Source organism: Cyprinus carpio, unplaced genomic scaffold (assembly GCF_018340385.1).
Source record: "Cyprinus carpio isolate SPL01 unplaced genomic scaffold, ASM1834038v1 S000006747, whole genome shotgun sequence".
Lineage (NCBI taxonomy): Eukaryota > Metazoa > Chordata > Actinopteri > Cypriniformes > Cyprinidae > Cyprinus > Cyprinus carpio.
This window is the reverse complement of record NW_024879346.1, coordinates 409,709-430,453: the sequence shown is the minus strand read 5'-3', so window position 1 is coordinate 430,453 and position 20,745 is coordinate 409,709. Positions and strand designations below refer to the sequence as shown.

General features: G+C 35.1%; 1 pseudogene; it reads left to right on the top strand.

The window, feature by feature from the left end:
* LOC109066542 overlaps positions 1-20,745 on the top strand; it is a 60,921-nt pseudogene that overhangs the window by 21,555 nt on the left and 18,621 nt on the right.

The following is a 20,745-nucleotide window of genomic DNA, read 5'->3' as shown; positions in this document are numbered from 1 at the left end:
ACAGAATCCAATTTTGGGAAAACTTTTCTGTTGTAAGTGCACGATGCGTAGAAATATATTAGGATAACATGAGATTACAAAAAAACTATATATTTTTGGTCCTCCACCAAGACGCATAAAGTATTGCGCCATTAGTGTGTGTGCATTTTGTGAAACAGTTTCAACGTACTTCTGAATCAATCACTTGTATGTAGAAGTAAGTCAATCGGTGTGTTACTTACAGTATGGACCACTGGAACATGTATATTAGGAATGTATTTTATAGTGTCAACAGTAATAGGGGGAAAAGTATAAATAAAAGCTCAGTACTATCACACCACTGTTTTTAAAATTTGTATGCGTCCCATGTTGAAAGATTGGCATCATTTATAGTTCATATGTCGGTGGTCAGTGTGAGAGAGCTGATCATTTCAATGTACCTGTAGACGTCACAGTAATAAGAGGGAAAGTAACAGATCCAATCATGCAACTTCCTTCAATTCCTCGACCCAAAGTTCCATGCATGAGAGCCAGTTGTAAGAGTTCAATCTCCACTATACATCACTGCTGGAGTGTAAAGGTTCTGCAGGCTGAGTCTACTGATTATGAGCAAAATTAAGACCTTCGCATTACTGACTTGTGTTTTTTTTGTTTTCATAAATGTTTTGTGTGGTCATTAGTCTAAATTTATCAAATTTATGTGTTTGTTAATGTACATGTTATAACGAGTCCGCATGACATAATGATGAATGATTAGTTTAGTTTTTATTTTTTCTTACTTTACCCTTTAATATCGCTGTAACAACTGGCTTCCCATCCATGGCGTAACATGAGTTCAAGAACATTGTTGCTTAGTGCACCGAATAACACAGCCCACAGGCTCCGCAAACCCGCGTACAGTAACTCTGCTCCTCTCCTATGCATCTAACATCTCCCGTCAGAAAAGCATAGTGGCCGTCGGGTAACGAGGGCGAGCCTTGTGTCGCCATTGACAGGAACTGGCAGGAGCAAAAACATCACTATCCATGACGTTTGTTCTATTCACGACGTAATCACTGTAGGGGGAGTTAGATGACATACCTATCCCCATTTTCTCGAACAGCTGACCAATTCCCTCACAACTGAAATCTCATTCTCTTCTATGAGCATTTACTACTGCATCCTCCTCTAAGAAAAAGTATATGCCTTCAAGTTTCTATTCTATTATGTTATCCTTCTAATAAACTGACTCTCCCGAACTTTGATACTATTTTGAATGAAGACCTGAACAGTTGTATAAACTGGCCCCCAAAACCTTTTTCTTTTGTTTATTGGCATTCTTATGATAAATCGCTTATATTCTCATCTACTGTAAGGTCACTCTGCCCTATAAAAGCATCTGCCGAACATGAACTAAATGTCAAAGTAAACTATTTTCCCAGTTTCATATTCTACTTGTTTGTGTGGGGTGTAAGTTATTGTACAACACAGTATGAATTAAGTTTTGCTGAAAGATTCTATGTGAATACCCAAGCTTCCATTTAGCCATCGATTCCAGCTTAAAATAAGCATTGTACGATGTTTATACTGCCAAAATCAATTTAATTACATGAGAGAGGTCCCAGTGGTGACAACTTTCCTGTAAGGCCATGTAAGCATACTACATTTTAATGTTGGGTCACCAAACGTGTTCAGCATGTTTGATTAATTGTACCTTTCTTTCCTGGGCAATAATGGTTCTGAAAAATGTTGAATAGCTTTTTTTTTTAGTCAAACCTATAGGTATGTGTCTATGCAAAAACTCACTTAAAAATTAACACATTCTGAGAAATATTACTGAGTAAAGGTGTGACAACATGCCCTAGCTCGGTATTACAATACAATATATATAAATACTATATATATATATTCATTTATCTCTCCTTTTAGCTACATTAATACAATATCGTGTGATATGCACACAGAGTGCACGTCCTTGCACTGCATTTGTTCTGTTTACTGTACTAACGATGTACGTACCTACTTCGTTAAATAATAATTCCCCTGACCTACCTTTCTATTGGTTTCCAGAACTTCTTTTTTCTTTATTATTTCCTAACGCAGCATCTCAAGAAGAGTAAAAACTATTTTTTCAGCATCCTGTGACCTAAAGACACAGAGCAATGTAAACAGCATAGGCAACAGGTCTCGTCACCTCGGTTCTCACAAGGACACACAATTAACTACTGCGCCTGTCAGTGTGTGTCAAAGAGGCAGGCAGCAGGTTCAAGAACCAGTAGCGGAGGGCGTAGACTTGTTATTATAAGCTTGTTGTCGAGTCCAATTTAAAACCTTAAAGAATAATAAATCTTTAGGCTAACGGTAACACTTCACACGGTCAGTCCTCCACGCTGTTCTCATAGCAGAGTAGACTGAGAGCTTGTCCTTAAAAACACACTTACGCCACCCCTCACCTATTCAGCACACTTGCAGCGTTATCAAATGCTGTCGTATCTCTTCTCATATGGGAGGCGTCATGTCATATGTTGGTATGGTGCTCATCCAGAGACTTAGGCGGGGTTCATGCTTGTTTCGTTAGAGACTTAAGGCTTCGTACCGTCACTCTCAGGAGAGATTTACCGCTGACGTACTCGGCAGCCGAAAGGTCTTGTGTAAGGTCAGAGGCTACAAAACAAAACAAAGTAACAAAGTTGAAAACAGGGTCCACATCTGTCTAGGTCAGAGTTGCAGATGCTGAAGTCAGAGGCCAGTGTCTTGTTTTGTTATTATGTTGGGTTTCCCCGCAGGCACCAGCTCTTGTGGTTAGTTACTTTATGGATGCTCTTCTCCCGCTTAACAGCAGCGATTACAGCTAAATAGAGAGATCATGACCTTAGTAAGGCTGCATCTATAAGAGGAGGACCTGTCCTATAAACAACTTCTACCCAGTGAAGATACAGGTGACCAGACCTGTAATAGCAATATGCTGGAAGCGAAAGAGATGGAGAGAGCAACATGCTGCATTGGTTAAGACATTGTGGAGCAGGGGGCGGGGGGGGGGGGGGCCGCCCCTTGCATTTCAACTCAAGCAATAATTGGATGTTTTATTTGTATCAGAATGTTGAAAAATTGTTTGTTATATGCTAAGATAGATAAGATAGATAGATAGTATCTAGATAGATAGGTAGATATAGATAGATATGATGAGATAGATAGATAGATGATAGACGCTAGATAGATAGATAGATAGGATAGATAGATACCACACACACACACATCTAAATGTACTTATTTTAATGTTACTTGATATTTATTTATTTACAATATTCTAAATTCCATTTGACCCGATGTTTGTTAGTTGGTTACACTAAAATCTACAAAATAAAGAAACAATGCAATTAATAGTCCGACTATGTGTTTGTGAAAAGAATATTTAATGGTTTGTGTATTGTGTTGTTTATTTGAGGTCACTGAATTATCAAATGTGGAAGATACGTTAAGCCCTAGTCAGGGACACAAAGTCAGTCAAGCTTAAAAAGACAATATACCTTATATGATAAAATAATGATTGCTGAATTTACTACCTTCATTTCCATCTCCCAGTGCTATTTGAATACGTTTTATTAAATTAAAAAAATTAAATCTGAGGTGTGCAGGAAATTACAATGGTGTAAATGGTCTTTATTTGAGAGAATGTTAATATATATGTACATATATGTGACATTGTTTGCGGACGAATACGTTTTATGATTTGTTTTTAAAACACAGGCTTTCACCAGCTCTTTATTTATGATGTTATAATCAATATTAACCAAATCAAACTGATAAACCAGAACTAACTGAGAAATATATATATATATATATATATATATATATATATATATATATATATATATAAAATATATATATATATATATGCAATATGCAATCAGTCATTAAATATTTGTTTTAGATTATTTAACACTACATTATATTGCCTTGAATGCCTGTTTAAAGCATTTTCCTGTTTCTGGTTAAGTCATTCACTGATACCCAACACAGCAGTCTTCAGTATAGACACAGCCAGACAGTGTTTTAATGCAAACACATCTTCTCCTGTAGTCTGCAGGTTAACGTTCGATTGGTCAGATGAGTTGAGGTGTTGTTGAGGAGCTCTTTGTTGATTGAGTTTCTAATATATAGAGTGTTGTGTAATTGCCTGCAGGGGATGATGTTTAATCTGCTAATAATGTCACTAAGTGATATTAGCAGGAGGTTGTGGTCTAATAAAAACGGCAGAGGCCTTTGCACAGTCTGGGTGGTGAACCTTAACAACCCCGTCTGTTCTTACTCCACCGCTGAACTCAGACGCATGTGTGGAGGGTTGCCATGGAGAAGGTGCAAATTTGATGAGTCTGAAAAAGGCTCAGACTAGATTGACCACATAAATGGGGCAAATTAAAGAAATGTTCCAGAGCTTAGATGGAAATTATGTTTAATTGGCAGCATTTATGGTATATTGTCGATTACAACACAAAATGATTTTGACTTGTCCCTCGGTCCCTCTTGTAAAAAAAAAAAAAAAATTAAATAAAAAAATTAAAAACAGCATTATGTACAAAAAATACTACAAGACTTGTTTCATGGTTCATGGTATCAAACTTATTTATCCATGACATCACAACCTACCATATACCTAATTAATATTTATGAGCTAATCATTCAAAATAGTGTTGATTTTTTTTTTTTAAATAATAAATTTTGTGATAAAGTTTTAAATCAAAAATTTTAAAATATAATTCAATTATATATACACATCAAGTCAAAATTAAATTTTACTTAAAAAATTAAGCACATTTTATATGTTTATTTTTTTTACATATGTATTCATTTATTTGACTTAAAAATTAAGCAAGTTTTATATTTATCTGTTTGTTTGCTTGCTTCCTTATTCATTTATTTAAATGATAAAATACAATTAAATTAGATATTTACATAATTTACATCAAAATAAAAACAAAATTAAATGAAGCCTGTTATATATTTATTTATTAATTTATTTGAACTGTAAAATATAATTAAATGATATATTCACAAAATTAGATTTGACTTAAAAATTAATCAAGTTTTATGTTTATCTGTTTGTTTGCTTGCTTGCTTCCTTATTTATGTATTTAAATTATAAAATATAATTTAATTCGATATTTACATAATTTACATCAAAGTCAAATTTTATTTAAAAAGAAGCCTTTTATTTATTTATTTATTTATTTATTTATTTATCCATTTATTTTAATTATGAAATATAATTAAACAATATATTTACATCAAGGAACAATTCAATTTTACTTAAAGAAAATGAAGACTTTTTAAAGTTATTTGTTGATTTTATTTTATTTACATTATAAAAATATTATTACATTTATCTTTACATCATGGTATTCTTGTTCATCTTCTTGAACATTCCAGACCGAACCAATATTCACGAGCCAAAATCTTCATTATTGTACGATTTGTAATTTCTCATGCCTTATTGTGTCTACAGTTTCAGTTATTGCAATTAAACCCAATTATTCAACACATCCTGCTCTCCATTTGTGAAAGATAAGAGCACCTTATTAAGTACTGTGTTGATATTTTCTCAGACTAACATAATGCAAGAGGCTGCTGAAAGCTTTTCATGGGCTGGACTGAATTCACTTTTCCTGAAGATCAATATCTTTCAAATCCATGTCGAGTGACAGGCACATCCCTCTCTGGATCCTTATACTGATTCTATCTTGTGCTAATGCGCTTACCTCTGCCATCTGAAACTCAGTCAAAAGCCATTTGGCTTGCTGTGTGTATTTTCCTGAAGTGTCTGTGGTCTGACACTAATGTCTTCCTGTAGCTACGAGGCAATTTAATGCATTCATTACTTGTTTTATTCTGTATGCCAATGCTGTATTGATTACACACTGAGTTTCCGCATTAATTCAGTACTAAATATTTAACATATCCATTACCAGTCTGATCATTTATAAACACTTGCTTGGAATTAAGGTTTCTGAGAACTTTATTTCGAATTTATTAATCTGAATTTATTAATCTTTATTATTAATTAGGTTTATTTTCACACCAAAATCAAAAGAAATGTAATATATTTACATAAAATTAAATTGAGCAATAAACATAAAATTATTTTTTGTTAAAAGGAGAGTGTTTTAAGATTTATTGCATTGTTACATTATTTTTATGACAAATTTATCATGCCCCCCCCCCTTTTTTTTTATTACTACAATATAAAATTATAATTGAAATTACTAATTTACATTTTTATTTCTATAACATGTTTGACAATATGATTACAGTTAATTTTTCAAAGAAACGTTATTGTGGTCACCTGTTTTGGTAAATTTATTATGTATAGATTACAATAATATTGATAATATTGATGATAATAATATTGATATATATAATGAAAACAAAAATAAATATATCAATTAATCTATATATCATAAATCAACCAAAAAAAAAAAAAAAAGAAAATTGTGTGTACATGTCGTTAATATATATAAACACACTACAGTAAAAAAAGTAATATTGTGAAAAATTATTACAATTTACAAGAACTATTTCAGATTTTAAAATGTAATTCATTCCTGTGGGGGGATGCAAAGCTGAATTTTCAGCATCATTACTCAGTCATCATCCTTCAGAAATCATTATCAATGTTATGTGTCGACTTATAAATATTTTTGTGGATTTCTGCAGGATTTTTGGATAAAAATCTTTAGTAACAATATAAACATCTTTATTGACACTTTTGAACAATTTAACGCATCCCTGTTAAACAAAAATATTAATTTCTTTCTTTGTGTGTGTGTGTGTGTGTGTGTGTGTGTGTGTATATATATATATATATATATCTATATATATATATATAATTTTTATATAATCATATTTCATTTAATATATGTAGCTTTTTGTGACATTCAGAGCATACAGTATCTCAAATAAAGCTGTTTTATGTGTGTGTGTGTGTGTGTGTATAGATCCTGGCTAAAATCATCTATCTTCATCTGTGGAAATGTGGCGGGAGCCTATCACAAACACCTGATGGATCTGGCTCTCAAACAGACGTACCACGACGGGACCTGCAACTGCATCAAGTCTCCCATCAAACTGGAATTTGAGAAACATCAGCAGGTACGACTGAGAGGGATACACTGATGGCCTGTTGCTTTCAAAGAACGGATAAACAGCGCTGAACTGCGTGGTGCCCGGTCCTTCAGGGAACAGGAAGTTAATGTAGGCCTCGTTTGGGGAGGTATTGGATAGGCTTGAGCGTGAGTCATTCCTGCAGCTGTATCGAAGAGATCATTATATCACCACAATAGATTGTTAATATCCGAAGGCGGAGGGAGCAGAGAGTTGCATTGTCCCAAAATAGCTTTGTTTCCCCCCAGCGCTGTGTTTCCTGTTGGATATGGGTGGGGCGGAAGTCTGTACAAGGCCTCTTGTTTGCCTGGGCTGGTTGTGCTTATTGCTGTTTTGTGTGAAATAATGATAAAGTGTCTCTCTGTGGCGATGGCTGAGTGAGGAAATATGAGCGGGGAGATAAAGGCAGATCACTGACGGCACTTCTGCTCCATCAGGAATTATCACTCTCACTCTGTGAAATATAACCTGCTCCAGCACAAGCCCTGCGGCTCCATTAGTCTACAAATGTTATCGGAGTTGTTGTTGTTTTTTTGGCTTTCCTGGCCAGAACAATTACGGAGCGCAGAGCAAAGACAATGCTTCACTCACTCACTGCTCAGTGTGATTGAATTGTGTATGTGTGTTGTGTGTGCTGTGAGCTGTGCTGTGAATTGTTACTCTGTGTTATATAAATAATACCATAAATATTTATTGTTAAATATACAGTATATATGTATATATATATATATTAGAATGTTTTTGAAAGACGTCTCTTCTTATGCTCAGCATTTATTTGATTAAAAATAGAGTAAAACTGTAATATTGTAAAATATTACTATAATTTAAAACAGATTATTTTTGTTTGAATACATTTTAAAATGTCATTTATTTCTGTGATGTAAAGCTGAATTTTCAGCATCATTACTCCAGTCTTCAGTGTCACATGATCCCTCAGAAATCATTCTAATAATTGCTGATCTGCTGCTCAAGAAACATCAATGCAGAAAACAGTTGTGTTGATTAACATTTTTGGAAACCATTTTTGCATTTGCATTTTTCAGGTTCTTTGCTGAATAGAAAGCTCAAAAGAACAACATTTTTTTAAAATAGAAATCTTAGAAAACCGTTTAGTGTCTTTGTTGTCAATTTTGATTAGCTTAATGTGTCCTTGCTAAATAAATATGTTGGTTTCTTTAAAAAAAAAAGGATATTTTTTTTTTAAATTTTATTTATAAAATAAATTTTATTTTATTTTATAAAACTTGGTGAATGTAAAAAAAATAATAATGAATAAATAAACGTAAATGTAAAAATTTGACAGCTTACACTCTCAGAAAAAAAGGTACAAAAATCTAAAAGTACATCTTTGAACCTTTTTACCCCTAAATGGTATATATACTAGTACTTTAAAGGTACGCATTAGTATTTTAAAAATTACATGTTGGTACCTAAATTGTATCTTTTGAAAGGGTGAAAGGTTTGTACCCTTTATTCTAAGAACCACAATTCTTTTCTACTCTGAATACTTGGCTCATGCTGAGTTGAATGCATTCCAAAATGTTAATTTCTACAGTTCAAGATTTTTTTTGCACTTTGAATTTTGAACTTTTTTTTTTTATACCAGGATTTTGATATTACCAAAGCAAAGAGGCTATAGCTTCGCAAAGCTTGTGGATGTGGACCAAACTTGGTATGTGATATAACAAGCATGACCTGAGGACACATGAGTAGTTCTGGCACAGTGCCACCTACTGGTCAAAATATATTTACAAAAAATTACAATCATTTTGCTTATAACTTCGGACCAGTTTGGCTGTTAGATCTCGGTAGATTCTGAGCAGCATACCGAATCTAATGATACCTAATCTGCCTTGTCAGCCTGTTTCAACAATGTCTTTAACAGGGGTCTTCAAAAACTGCTCTGGAGAGCTACCATACTGCAGAGTTCAGCTTCAACCCTAATCCAACCACATCTGGACCAGATAATCAAGGTGTTCAGGGCTACTTAATTACAGACAGGTGTGTTGAAGCAGGGTTGGAACTTAAGTCAGCTGGAAGGTAGCTCTCCAGGAGCAGGGTTGGAGAACCCTGGGCCCGGTTCCCCGATAACGCTCACTCTTAGCGCGCTAAGAAGACTCGAAAGATATATCTTACCAAAGTTGTTTATGTTCCTAAGTGTATTCCCCGAAGTGTCCCTTAGGAAGCTTCTTATCACACTGCCTCTTACGTTCGACATTACAAAGGCGCTGTCCCAAGTGAAGGTGCTGAATTAGTTGGCATCGATTGCTCAGGAATCGATTTTCAACTTCACGCAAAGCTGCATTAGGGCTTAAGAAAAACAACACGTTCTATGCAAACAAAACATTCCTCAAATTATTCCAGTAACATTTATTTTAACATAGTTTAAGTTATCCGTAAAATATAGACTATTAATTAAATTATTAAATCGTCAGTAATATGTTCACACGATATGTTGTGACGGGTAGACGAACCGGGTATCCCTCGCTAATCATCCACCCTCCTTATCCCGTTGTGCCACTTGTGCCGCTTCTTGACATGGATTTAATGAACTTCTAAAAATTATGTAATACACTTTATATTAATGGTAAGGTACTTTACAATCAGAATTCCCTGGATGTAATCCCCGGCATGGCGCAGAAGGGCATTGGTGACAGTGTGGACACACCTCCACACCGAGGTCTTGCTTAGGCCGTAGCCCTCTCCCTCGATGAAGCTCCCTGTAGCAAAAAACCTTAGCGCTGCAAGCAGCTGGACTTCAGGGCTTAAAGCAATATTCCGCCGCGTTAGCCTGGCAAGCACAGGTCTGAGAAGGTCCAGCAGCTCCATAATGAGTTGTCTTGGGAGGCAAATTTTTTTAATACAGCCACGTCAGGCAAAATGTCAAAAGGGCTTAAGTTTTGCCGAATAAAAAAAATGACATGGACTAAACGGCTTTGCGGCCGGCGCCGTCTTTGATTCAATACAAGGACACGTTGGATCGCTGCTATAGTTGGTCGCTTACTGGACACCAATCATGCTTACCCATTTATAGATCTTAGCCATTTAGACCCAAATTGTTTGCCAGATTTTAATTATCAAAAGTGATTGCCAATTTAAACTCTTTAATGACATTACGAAGTAGCCTAGGCTAATTACCACCATATTAGTTCTGATACCAAATAAAGTCAACTTCATAAATAGGCCTGTATCCATTGTGAACATATTTTATTATTAGTCTTAAAATGTCCATAACATAAAAGAATTTTTGAGCCACAACATTGTCAACATACCATAGTTTGACTTGTACTGCGCTGCGCTGATTTCTAAAGACTGCTGCACAATGGCGGCAAATAGCGTCTTGAGCTCAAACAACGCTAAGAGAGAGCTTACGAATGGTCCAGACCAACCTTACGAAAGTATGACTTACAGAAGATATACTTAGCGTACGAACGTGTCGGGAATCATGCCATAACATTAAGAGAGAGGTTAAGGAATAGGTTAAGAACTACTTAGCGATAAGAACATTTTGGGCAACCGGGCCCTGGTCGTTACTGAATAAATAAAGACAGCTCCTTACCTCTACATTTTACCTCTGTTGTGCTTGGCCCCTTAAATGCTGCTTGAAGTTATATTTTTTAATGATTTTGTTCCATTGTTGTGCTTCTTGTTTTTCATCTGTTGCTGTTGTACAATGAGGGTTTGATGGTTTTGGTCGGTATGTAATTTGTGTCCCATCCATCCTGCACTGTGATTAGACCGCTGACTAAAAATTGACAGTAATGAGTGCTGCGTTTTACCCACTGATCTTCATATATAATGACTGGATTGCTCGTTGCGTTCTAAACTGTCATCAGTCGGTGAAGCCACAGGAAGTGTTTGAGCCGCCATCTTACTATTCCCTACAGCCAGAGGGCACCATTGACTGACAGCAAAAACCTTGACCTAAAATCACCCGGTATGAAACTTATAAGTCAGCACACAGGATTAGTGTTTAGGGTATGTCTATGTAAATTGTTCATTTAGATGTTATGTCCAATGTTTATGTCTATTCGGGCAGGATAAGCGATATATTGAAATCACTAAGGTATTTTATTTACTGACTGAGCAATGTCTATTTCAGACTTTTCAAAATCGTACAAATTTTGTAGCGTTTTACTAGCATTACAGTTTCCATAGGAGTAAAATGTTATGTATGCATGTTGAATAAATTATTAATTTAACCAACATTTAAATCATACCTGAATGCTGTTAAAGAAATCATTGATGAAACTTTTGCAGTTAACAAAAAAAAAAATCAACATAAACATAAAAAGTGAATGTACAAGGAGAATTGAGGTGTGTAAAGCATAAATCTTTATTCAGATTTCAGAATGAGCACTTTGTCATTTGTAACACATATGTTGAGCAGGGCTCGCAAAATCGATAACCCAATCCACTCGGGCTACCAAAATGTATCACCGCCCTAATCTTAAATAACACCGAACTGCCCGACGGTCTATCTTGAATATTGATTTAAAATTCCTAACTTGATTCGCCGTTGTTCACTCGCTTGTAGGGGTGAAACAGATCATAGCTGATCGTTGATCATCTTTCGGATTTAAAACATTTAAGTGTTTTAAACCATTCGCGTGCACTCCTTCAAAGTGCACACAGAGAACCACGTTTCAGACAATCTCCTGTGTGCATTAGGAGATATATTAGATCAGTGCATTCAGTCTTAAAGTGGCAGCAGCATTTAAATACCTGCTGTTCCATTAGTGCCACCTGCTGTCAGAGAGTGACATTTGCGTCTCATTCACAAAGCTAAAATCAGACCATTCTGTTTTTGCTTCAAAAATTTTAAATTATTCAATCCAAATAACATGTATTTAGCATCTTTTTTGGATAGTAATTCAAATGGTTGCCTCTCATTTTAAATAGAGCACAGACAAAGCCTTTGTTTATATGAAGAGATTTCTTTTAGTTAAAATTTCAAGTTAGTTTTATTATTTAACATTTATTATGTTGATATAAGTACATATTGCTGTGTTTTTGTTATGTTGCCTCAGGTATTTATTGCGGCGGTTCAGAATTCAAATATCCGGAGGCTATCACTAAAATAATGCTCTATCGTGTTTTAAAAATACCCCACACAAAAAACAAAAACAAAAACACACAAAACAGTTACAAAAAACAAAAAACATATAAAAAAACACATTTTTATGAAACAACCCCGCCTTAATAACTTCCTTAAACGCAGATTTGAACTGTTTTGTCGAACCGCAGTTACACGGGATTCAAACCGGAGCTCCTCACCTCTCAAGTACAACTTCGTACTCCGTGAGCTACTGAACAAACTTACCGCCTATGAAAGCCCATAGATATGAAGCTGGATTTCAGTCTCCCAGTATATTAATATTGTTTTGAAGTCATAACAAGATATTCTTCAAGTTGTTGTGCGAAAATGACGCTTTATTAATCGAAACGCTGTAAATTTGTGTGAAAAGGAATAAAAGGTGTCGGAGTTTTACTGCCTCTAGTGTTCATTTATTTTGGAAACTGCATTGATATGTACTTATTGGTACGTATTTCTTGTCTCGCTAAAAAGTGCACCCAGGTACATTTATGCCATGAGACCAGGTAGTTGTTTTCATTAAAATTGTACGATTTCCTAATAATTCAATAGAATGTATGGGAATACATACCAATATGGTGGCGTAGTGGCTTCACTTTTATGACGTCATGAGCAATCCAGTTCTCTTTTATAGATCAGTGGTTTTACAGAAAGTTGAACATTTCTTCAATTCTCGACGCCAAGAAAAAAACTCAGAGCACACAGTGCTCAACGTGAAATAAACGCTCAGCGCCTCGTCATGCTCCTGGTGTTTTAAAAATTCAGCGCTCCCTTTGAAAGCAGTTGAAAAAATACACTAGCCACTTGGTGGACACGCGGCCTAAGACTCACAAAGAACCCCATAGCAACCCCACACCAACACCCTGGTAATTTTCCACAACACCACCATATTCACATCTGCATTTTCTTCAGATTACATATCTCATCATAAGAAATCTATTCCTCAGTGTAATTTAGTGATATATTAGGACTTACAATAGGACATCCAAACAGAACATCAAATTTTGCAAATTAATATTTCTGCTTTAACTGTGCAGCAATTATACCAATTTGTACTCTAGACAAAGAACCACATTATGGATTAATGACATCATTTCCTTTAGCAATAACTCTCTCAGACCACAGCACAAGTTGCCATTAGTGTGGACAACCTGTTTTGATTTGTCTCATTTTTGATAATAATGCATTAATGGATTGTTATTTCAAAGTATTTACATCTTCTTCTGAGTACAGCGGTAAAATTTGTAGAAATAATTTCTCCTCTTTTCCTGCAGTCGCAATCAGCACTTGACACACACCCCATTATTTTGTTTTCTTTTATTTGGCCTTCATTAAGCAGGATGGTCTGAGAGGAAAACAAATGAAGCTGGGAAAAGTAATGGAATTGATTGGGCTTTTCAAACCTCAAACACAATCCTGTTCCATATTTCATCCTTGTTCCATATTACACACTTGAAAGAGATAACCCTCTTTCAAGTGTGATGCATAACTTAACCCAGAGTTAAAAATGGACTTAATTAGTGATTGACCAATATGGGATTTCACATGGTCAAAGCCATGCAATAAAGAACAGGGTGGCTGATGGTGATAAAGTACACCATTTATTCACAAACAATTCAAATAACAGAACGTTTTCATTATTCGTGGACCATGCTGACCACTTCTGTTAATCAGCCATCTGTGCACAGCTGTCGATTGATGACAAAAATATTTAAAAAAGACCAAATATTGGTCATTTAATCAGCCTGGTTGATAAGATCTCTATAATTAGCATGGTAAAAAAAGATATACATGGTGTGTAAAGCTTAATAGATTTCACCTGTTTAAATTCAAAACAGAATCTGAGCAAATAACGTCTACATATGTTCTTAAGTTGAATCACATATGTTTATTTTACAATCAGGGTTTTTTTTTTTCATTAGAGAACAGGAGACATCTGTTAGTTACACTGCTATGATTCAATCTGTTCATCCACATTGGTTATTTTTCTCTTATTTTCTGTCTGTCATTCTAACAGTCATCCACCATTTGTTTATATATACTGTTTAATAATATTACTGTATATATACCACAGTTGTGGTCAGAATATCTGCAAAATGTAATTATTTTACCAAAATAAGGGGGATCATACAAAATGCATGTTATGTTTTATTAAGTACTGACATGAATAAGATATTTCACATAAAAGACGTTTACACATAGTCCACAAAAGAAAATAATAGTTGAATTTAAAAAAACGAGCCCGTTCAAAAGTTTACATACACTTGACTCTTAATTCTGTGTTGTTATCTGCTGTTATGGAACTACTCTGAGACTGACTGAAGATCCAAATGCAGTGTTTATTAGGAAAGTCCAGAATCGTAATCAGACAGCAAGCAATCAATCAGTCTGACTAAACAACAAGGGAGAAAACACAGGCAACAGGGTAATCCAAAAAACAGGCTAAGAATCCAAAAACCAAGGTACATTTAAACGGGAGAAACGCTCAGAGAGGCAGTATAACACTTACAAGACTTTGCAAAGAATGAAAAACTAAACCAGGTTTATACAGGGTGAACAAAACAGGGTTAATGAGACAGGTGCAGACAATGAGTATTGATGAGTCCATGCAGAGGATTGTGGGAAATGGAGTCCGGGGTAGAGTAAGCAACGGTAAGGGATTGAGTGTCCTCTAGTAGAGTAACACCTGGATGATCCACAGCTGTTTTTTTTTATTTATTTTTTGATAGCTGTTCATGAGTCTCTTGATGGTCCTGAATAGTTAAGCTGCTCGCTGTTCTTCAGAAAAATCTTTCAGGTCCCACAAATTCTTTGGTTTTCCAGCATCTTTTGTGTATTTGAACCCCAAACAATGACGATGATTTTGAGATCCATCTTTCCACACAATGGGAAAAACTAAGGGGACTCAAAACACAACTATTACTAAAAGAAAAAACAATGCATTAAGAGTCAGGGGGTGGTAAAACTATTGAACAGATGAAGATGTGTACAGTTTTCTAATTTTGCCTAAATAACTTTTTTCATTTAGTACTGCCCTTCAGAAGCTACCGAAGTGTACTTACATGTTTCCCAGAAGACAAAATAAGTTCAATTTACCATGATCTTCAAATTCAAGGTTCAAGTTTTCAACTCCTGGCTCTTAATGCATTGTTTTTCCTTCAGTGACCATTTGAACTTTTTGTAATAGTTGTTTATGAGTTCCTCAGTTTTCCTCAGTGTGGAAAGATGGATCCCAAAAACTCATCGTCACTGTTGGAAAGGCTTCAAATACACAAAAGATCCTGGAAAACCAAAGAATTTGTGGGACCTGAAGGATTTTTGTGAAGACCAGCAGCAGATTAACTGTTCAGGACCAACAAGATACTCTAAAAAAACAACTATCACAAAACAAACCCCCCCCAACCCCCCCAAAAAAAAAAATATTATAAAAAGTGAATATCTCATGAATATTAACACCAGTTCTGCCTTCACCTGCTCCACTAAATCATCAGCTTGTGCATTTAAAGTCCTAGTCTGTGTTCATCGTTTCTGTTTACAATTCTGATCATTTACCTCTTAGAAAGTCTCTTATACTCATTGCATTTATTTGAATACAAATACACTAAAAAAAAAAAACATTGTTAAATATTATTACATTTTAAAATTTTTGAAATATACTTTCAAATGTAATTATTCCTGTGATGTAAAGCAGAAGTTTCAGCAACATTACTCCAGTCTTCAGTGTCACATGATCCTTCAGAAATCATTATAATGTGTTGATTAGCCTCTCTTTTCAACCATAGGAGCGTCTTTTTGCTGTCTCTGCTGCCCGCCCACATTGCAAGGGTGATGAAGGCAGAGATTATTCAGAGACTCTGAAGGGGCCTAAATTTGGGCAGGCGGAAAACACCAACAACTTCCACAACCTCTACGTACAGAGACACACCAACGTAAGGTAGGTACATATCTACATAGTATACACATACTAGTGTATTCTGTGCACTCAGCTGATTTATTCTGGGCAGCCTAGAAAATATATACATATCCTAAACACCACACCTGCTCTCCGCCGAGCTGTCATACCCTCAATAGATCCTGTCAAACCATCCTGCCCTCCTTCAGTCTGCACACAAAAAACAAGTTATTCATCAACCTAGATATAAGTAGCTCTCATTTGAAAGTGCCTAGACACTTTTGTTTGCTTCTATTAAAAAGTAAAAACAAACACAATCTTCAGGGCAAACTGTCGAAGAGGCTCTTCATCAAAACACAAATGTAGTTTTGTTCATTGCTTTGAAGGACAAGTAGTCCTTTGCTGTTTTTGCTTTCTGCTTCAAAGCTGTTTTATTTCCATATATTATCCTTTTGATTTGTGAGGTTGACTGTTGCTCTGCTCATTCTCAGTGTAACTGACTGAAGGAAAAAGCGAATCATATTTTCTTGGCATCTACATAATGTTCTGTATCTCTAAGTCACAATGGATTTCACAGAGTAGCTTCCAGGGCAGGCCACGCACTCATGTCATTAATGTTACTGAAGGATATTGGCAGTCGTATTAGAGGAGCGTTTAAGGTTCAGTAAAAGTTAAGTTGGACAGCATTTGTGGTATAATGTCCAATTACCATAGAAAATTTTTTTCCATACAGCAGTTTTTTTAGTCCTCAGATTTGATCGGCTGAGCAGCATTCCAAGAGCAATGATATACAGTCCAACAGCACCTTTTACAGTTTGTATCAGTTTTTCTGTGTTCAATCAGGACAGTCAGTCTGTGTTAGTGGTGAGGAGTTTTTAGTGACTTTTTACAACAAGTGAATGATTTTGTCACTGAATAATTTGAAACGATTCATTAAAAACACAGATTCATTCAGGAACAAAACAAGTTGCTCTCTTTATGAGTGAGTCATTGAATCATTCACTCAACAATTCATTGAAAAACAGATTAATTCAGGAAAAAAAAAAAAAACTCTCTTTGAGAGAGTCATTGAATCATTCACTCAACAATTCATTGAAAAAACAGAAGGATTGAGTGACGGATTCAGTCAAAAACACATTCATAAAAAAATAAACATTGAATCATTCACTCAACAATTCATTGAAAAAACAGATTCATTCAGGAACAAAACAAGTTGCTGTCTTTATGAGTGAGTCATTAAATCATTCACTCAACAATTCATTGAAAAACACAGATTCATTCAGGAACAAAACAAGTTGCTCTCTTTATGAGTGAGTCATTGAATCATTCACTCAACAATTCATTGAAAAACAGACGATAATTCAGAAACAAAACAAATAACTCTTTTATGAGTGAGTCATTAAATCATTCACTCAACAATTCATTGAAAAAAACAGGATTCATTCATGAACAAAAAACTAATAACTCTATGAGTGAGTCATTGAATCATTCACTCAACAATTCATTGAAAAACAGATTAATTTCAGAAACAAAACAAGCTGATCTCTATATAAGTGAATCATTTCACTCAAGTTGCTGTCTTTGGTGAGTGAGTCATTGAATCATTCACTCAAACAATTCATTGAAAAACAGATTCATTCCGGAACAACACAAATAACTCTCTTTATGAGTGAGTCATTTCAAATTCATAAGAAATCATTCACTCAACAATTCATTGAAAAACACAGATTCATTCCGGAACAAAACAAAATAACTCTCTTTATGAGTGAGTCATTGAATCATTCACTCAACAATTCATTGAAAAACAGATTCATTCCGGAACAAAACAAATAACTCTCTTTATGAGTCATTGAATCATTCACTCAACAATTCATTGAAAAACAGATTCATTCAGGAACAAAACAAGTTGATCTCTATATAAGTGAATCATTGAATCATTCACTCAACAATTCATTGAAAAACAGATTCATTCCGGAACAAACAAATAACTCTCTTTATGAGTCATTGAATCATTCACTCAACAATTCATTGAAAAACAGATTCATTCAGGAACAAAACAAGTTGATCTCTATATAAGTGAATCATTGAATCATTCACTCAAAAATTCCTTGAAAAACACAGATTCATTCAGGAACAAAACAAGTTGCTCTCTTTATGAGTGAGTCATTAAATAATTAACTCAACAATTCATTGAAAAACAGATTCATTCAGGAACAAAACAAGCTGATCTCTTTAATGAGTGAGTCATTGAATCAGTCACTCAACAAGTGACTTTTGTCTTTATAATTGAGTTTTTGAACAAAACAGTTGAATTCTGCCGTGGCTTTGTTTAGAATTGTTTCCCTTTGAGTGAGAAAAAAAAAGACAAAATAACTGCCTATAATTTATTTAGATGTTTTCAGTTTAATAAACTGTTGGAATAAGAGCAGTATCACAGATGATGTTGGTCTACACTGCTGTATTTTTAAGGATTTTTTTGCGATACTGGAAAAATGAGGAGAAAAAAAATGCTTATTTAGAAAAATATTTATGGTGTGTATTAAATGTTGTACAAAAGCATAATTTCGCGCTCTTTACCAGTTTGCGTAATTCTCCTTTTCTTGAACATTTTGACTATTTTTCCACAGCATTCTGTATGCAGACATTGTTGGATTCACACGTCTAGCCAGTGACTGTTCACCTGGAGAACTTGTCTACATGCTCAATGAGCTCTTCGGCAAATTTGACCAGATAGCCAAGGTATCACATGACCTAACGGGCATAGGAGAATATTGATATGATATTCATATTTTTCCTGTACACAATATGTCTACTACACAGGCTGTCTTGATGGTTTGTTTGATGCAGGATAAACGACTGCATGCGGATCAAGATCCTGGGCGACTGCTATTACTGTGTGTCAAGGGCTTGCCGGACCCTCTGACCGATCATGCCAATAACTGTGTGAAAATGGGTGGGCTGGACATGTGTGAGGCCATCAAGTAAAAGAGCACTCTGTCGTTCTCAAAATAGATTAGATAATCGGTCCATCACAGCAATCTGCATTAAAATATGTTTGCATAATAACCACTAAACTACTTTCCTACATATCTGTGCTAGTTTAAATGTCTGTGCAAACACCATGTAAATTCAGTCTTAATAGGCTAATTAACCTAAATATAATTGGCATACAATGCCATAAGGTTGCCTGAGGTTCCCAGCCTGTGGGATACCTGCTGGGCGTCCCATAAGCCAGTGCTTATCAGGATTTATTTTGAGATAATGACCAGCTGATTGCACATGATCCATTTTCCATTTCTTCATTAGAACAAAAAGTCACATAGAGTTATATCTGCTTAAAAGCCCTAAAACCACTACACATGAGCTGTTTGTCACATTACGGCCTTTCATCATCTACAAGGGACCATTTCTGTGTCGTTTTATCCCCTCTCTGAGGCTGAAATAACCCTCGTACTCAAGAGGCTCAGATGTGTGATATTGTTGAAACCCACACATTCTCCTTTCTCCAGCTCAAAGTGCAGCTCCTTTTTCCAGTCCCTTTTACGATTCCTCACCCATTCTTCATTCTTCCGCTCTCTTCTGCCACACATTTGCTTTCCGTTACGCTACTGCAGTAATTTTTCTTTCACACACACAATTCATTTAAGGGGGGTTATTGAGAACCCCTTCGGTTTGTATTTTGCAACATAATATAGCTCAGGTTGAGGGGCACCTAGGAAATAAGAATGGTGTGTGGACAGATACACTGAAATGATCTGTCAGAAACACACACACCTCCAGGGGTGCAATGCACCTTTTTATTTTATTATATTTATTTATTTTTTAGCAGGTTAAGCAATTTTATACTGGTACACAAACTAGACCAGCACCAAACTAGCTTAACCCAGCCTGCATAAAAAAAAAACAACAAAAAAAAACTGTTTTGGTCTAAACTGTTTTGTGCCAGCAGGGACATGGTAACATTCAAACTAGCTTATCTAAATCACAAGATGATACGTTCTGTGTGCTGAAATGGAATGTAATACACAGGGGCACCAGACACACTCCCTCATAAACAGCAAACACGTACCGCTGCAGTCCTGGCACCCGCTGATTATTACTTTTCTATAAATATTTCTGGTGTTAAGCTGAGTTGTGGTCAGTGGAAATTTGGTGCTGTTTTTCACCTCATTTCCAAGGGATGGAGGGAGAGAGCCGGACGTGCGTACATGCTGTGGGAAAGAAAGATATTTTATGGGACCAACTGGAAGAAGAAAACTTGCCTTATTACATAAATGTTGTATAAACCTGTCAAGAGAGATCAAAAATTTTTCTCATGATTTAAAAAAACCTTTCGATCTAAAGGTTTATGCTTACAATAAGTTTAATAGACAAATATTAATTGTGCCTTCAAATACATTTCCTTAAAAACTTTGTAATAAGAATATATTTAATTCTGATAATTGATTAAAATACATTTTGAATTAATTACATGCTGATTAAATAATACAGTTTATAATATGCTGATTAATTAATCCAATTTCTAACAATGAATTACATAAATACATATTCAGTTACACTATTACGGCAAACACTGTGATTTATTTTTTTGTTTTGTTTTGTTGTATTAAAATGTATAAAGTAGTAATAGTAAACAATGAGT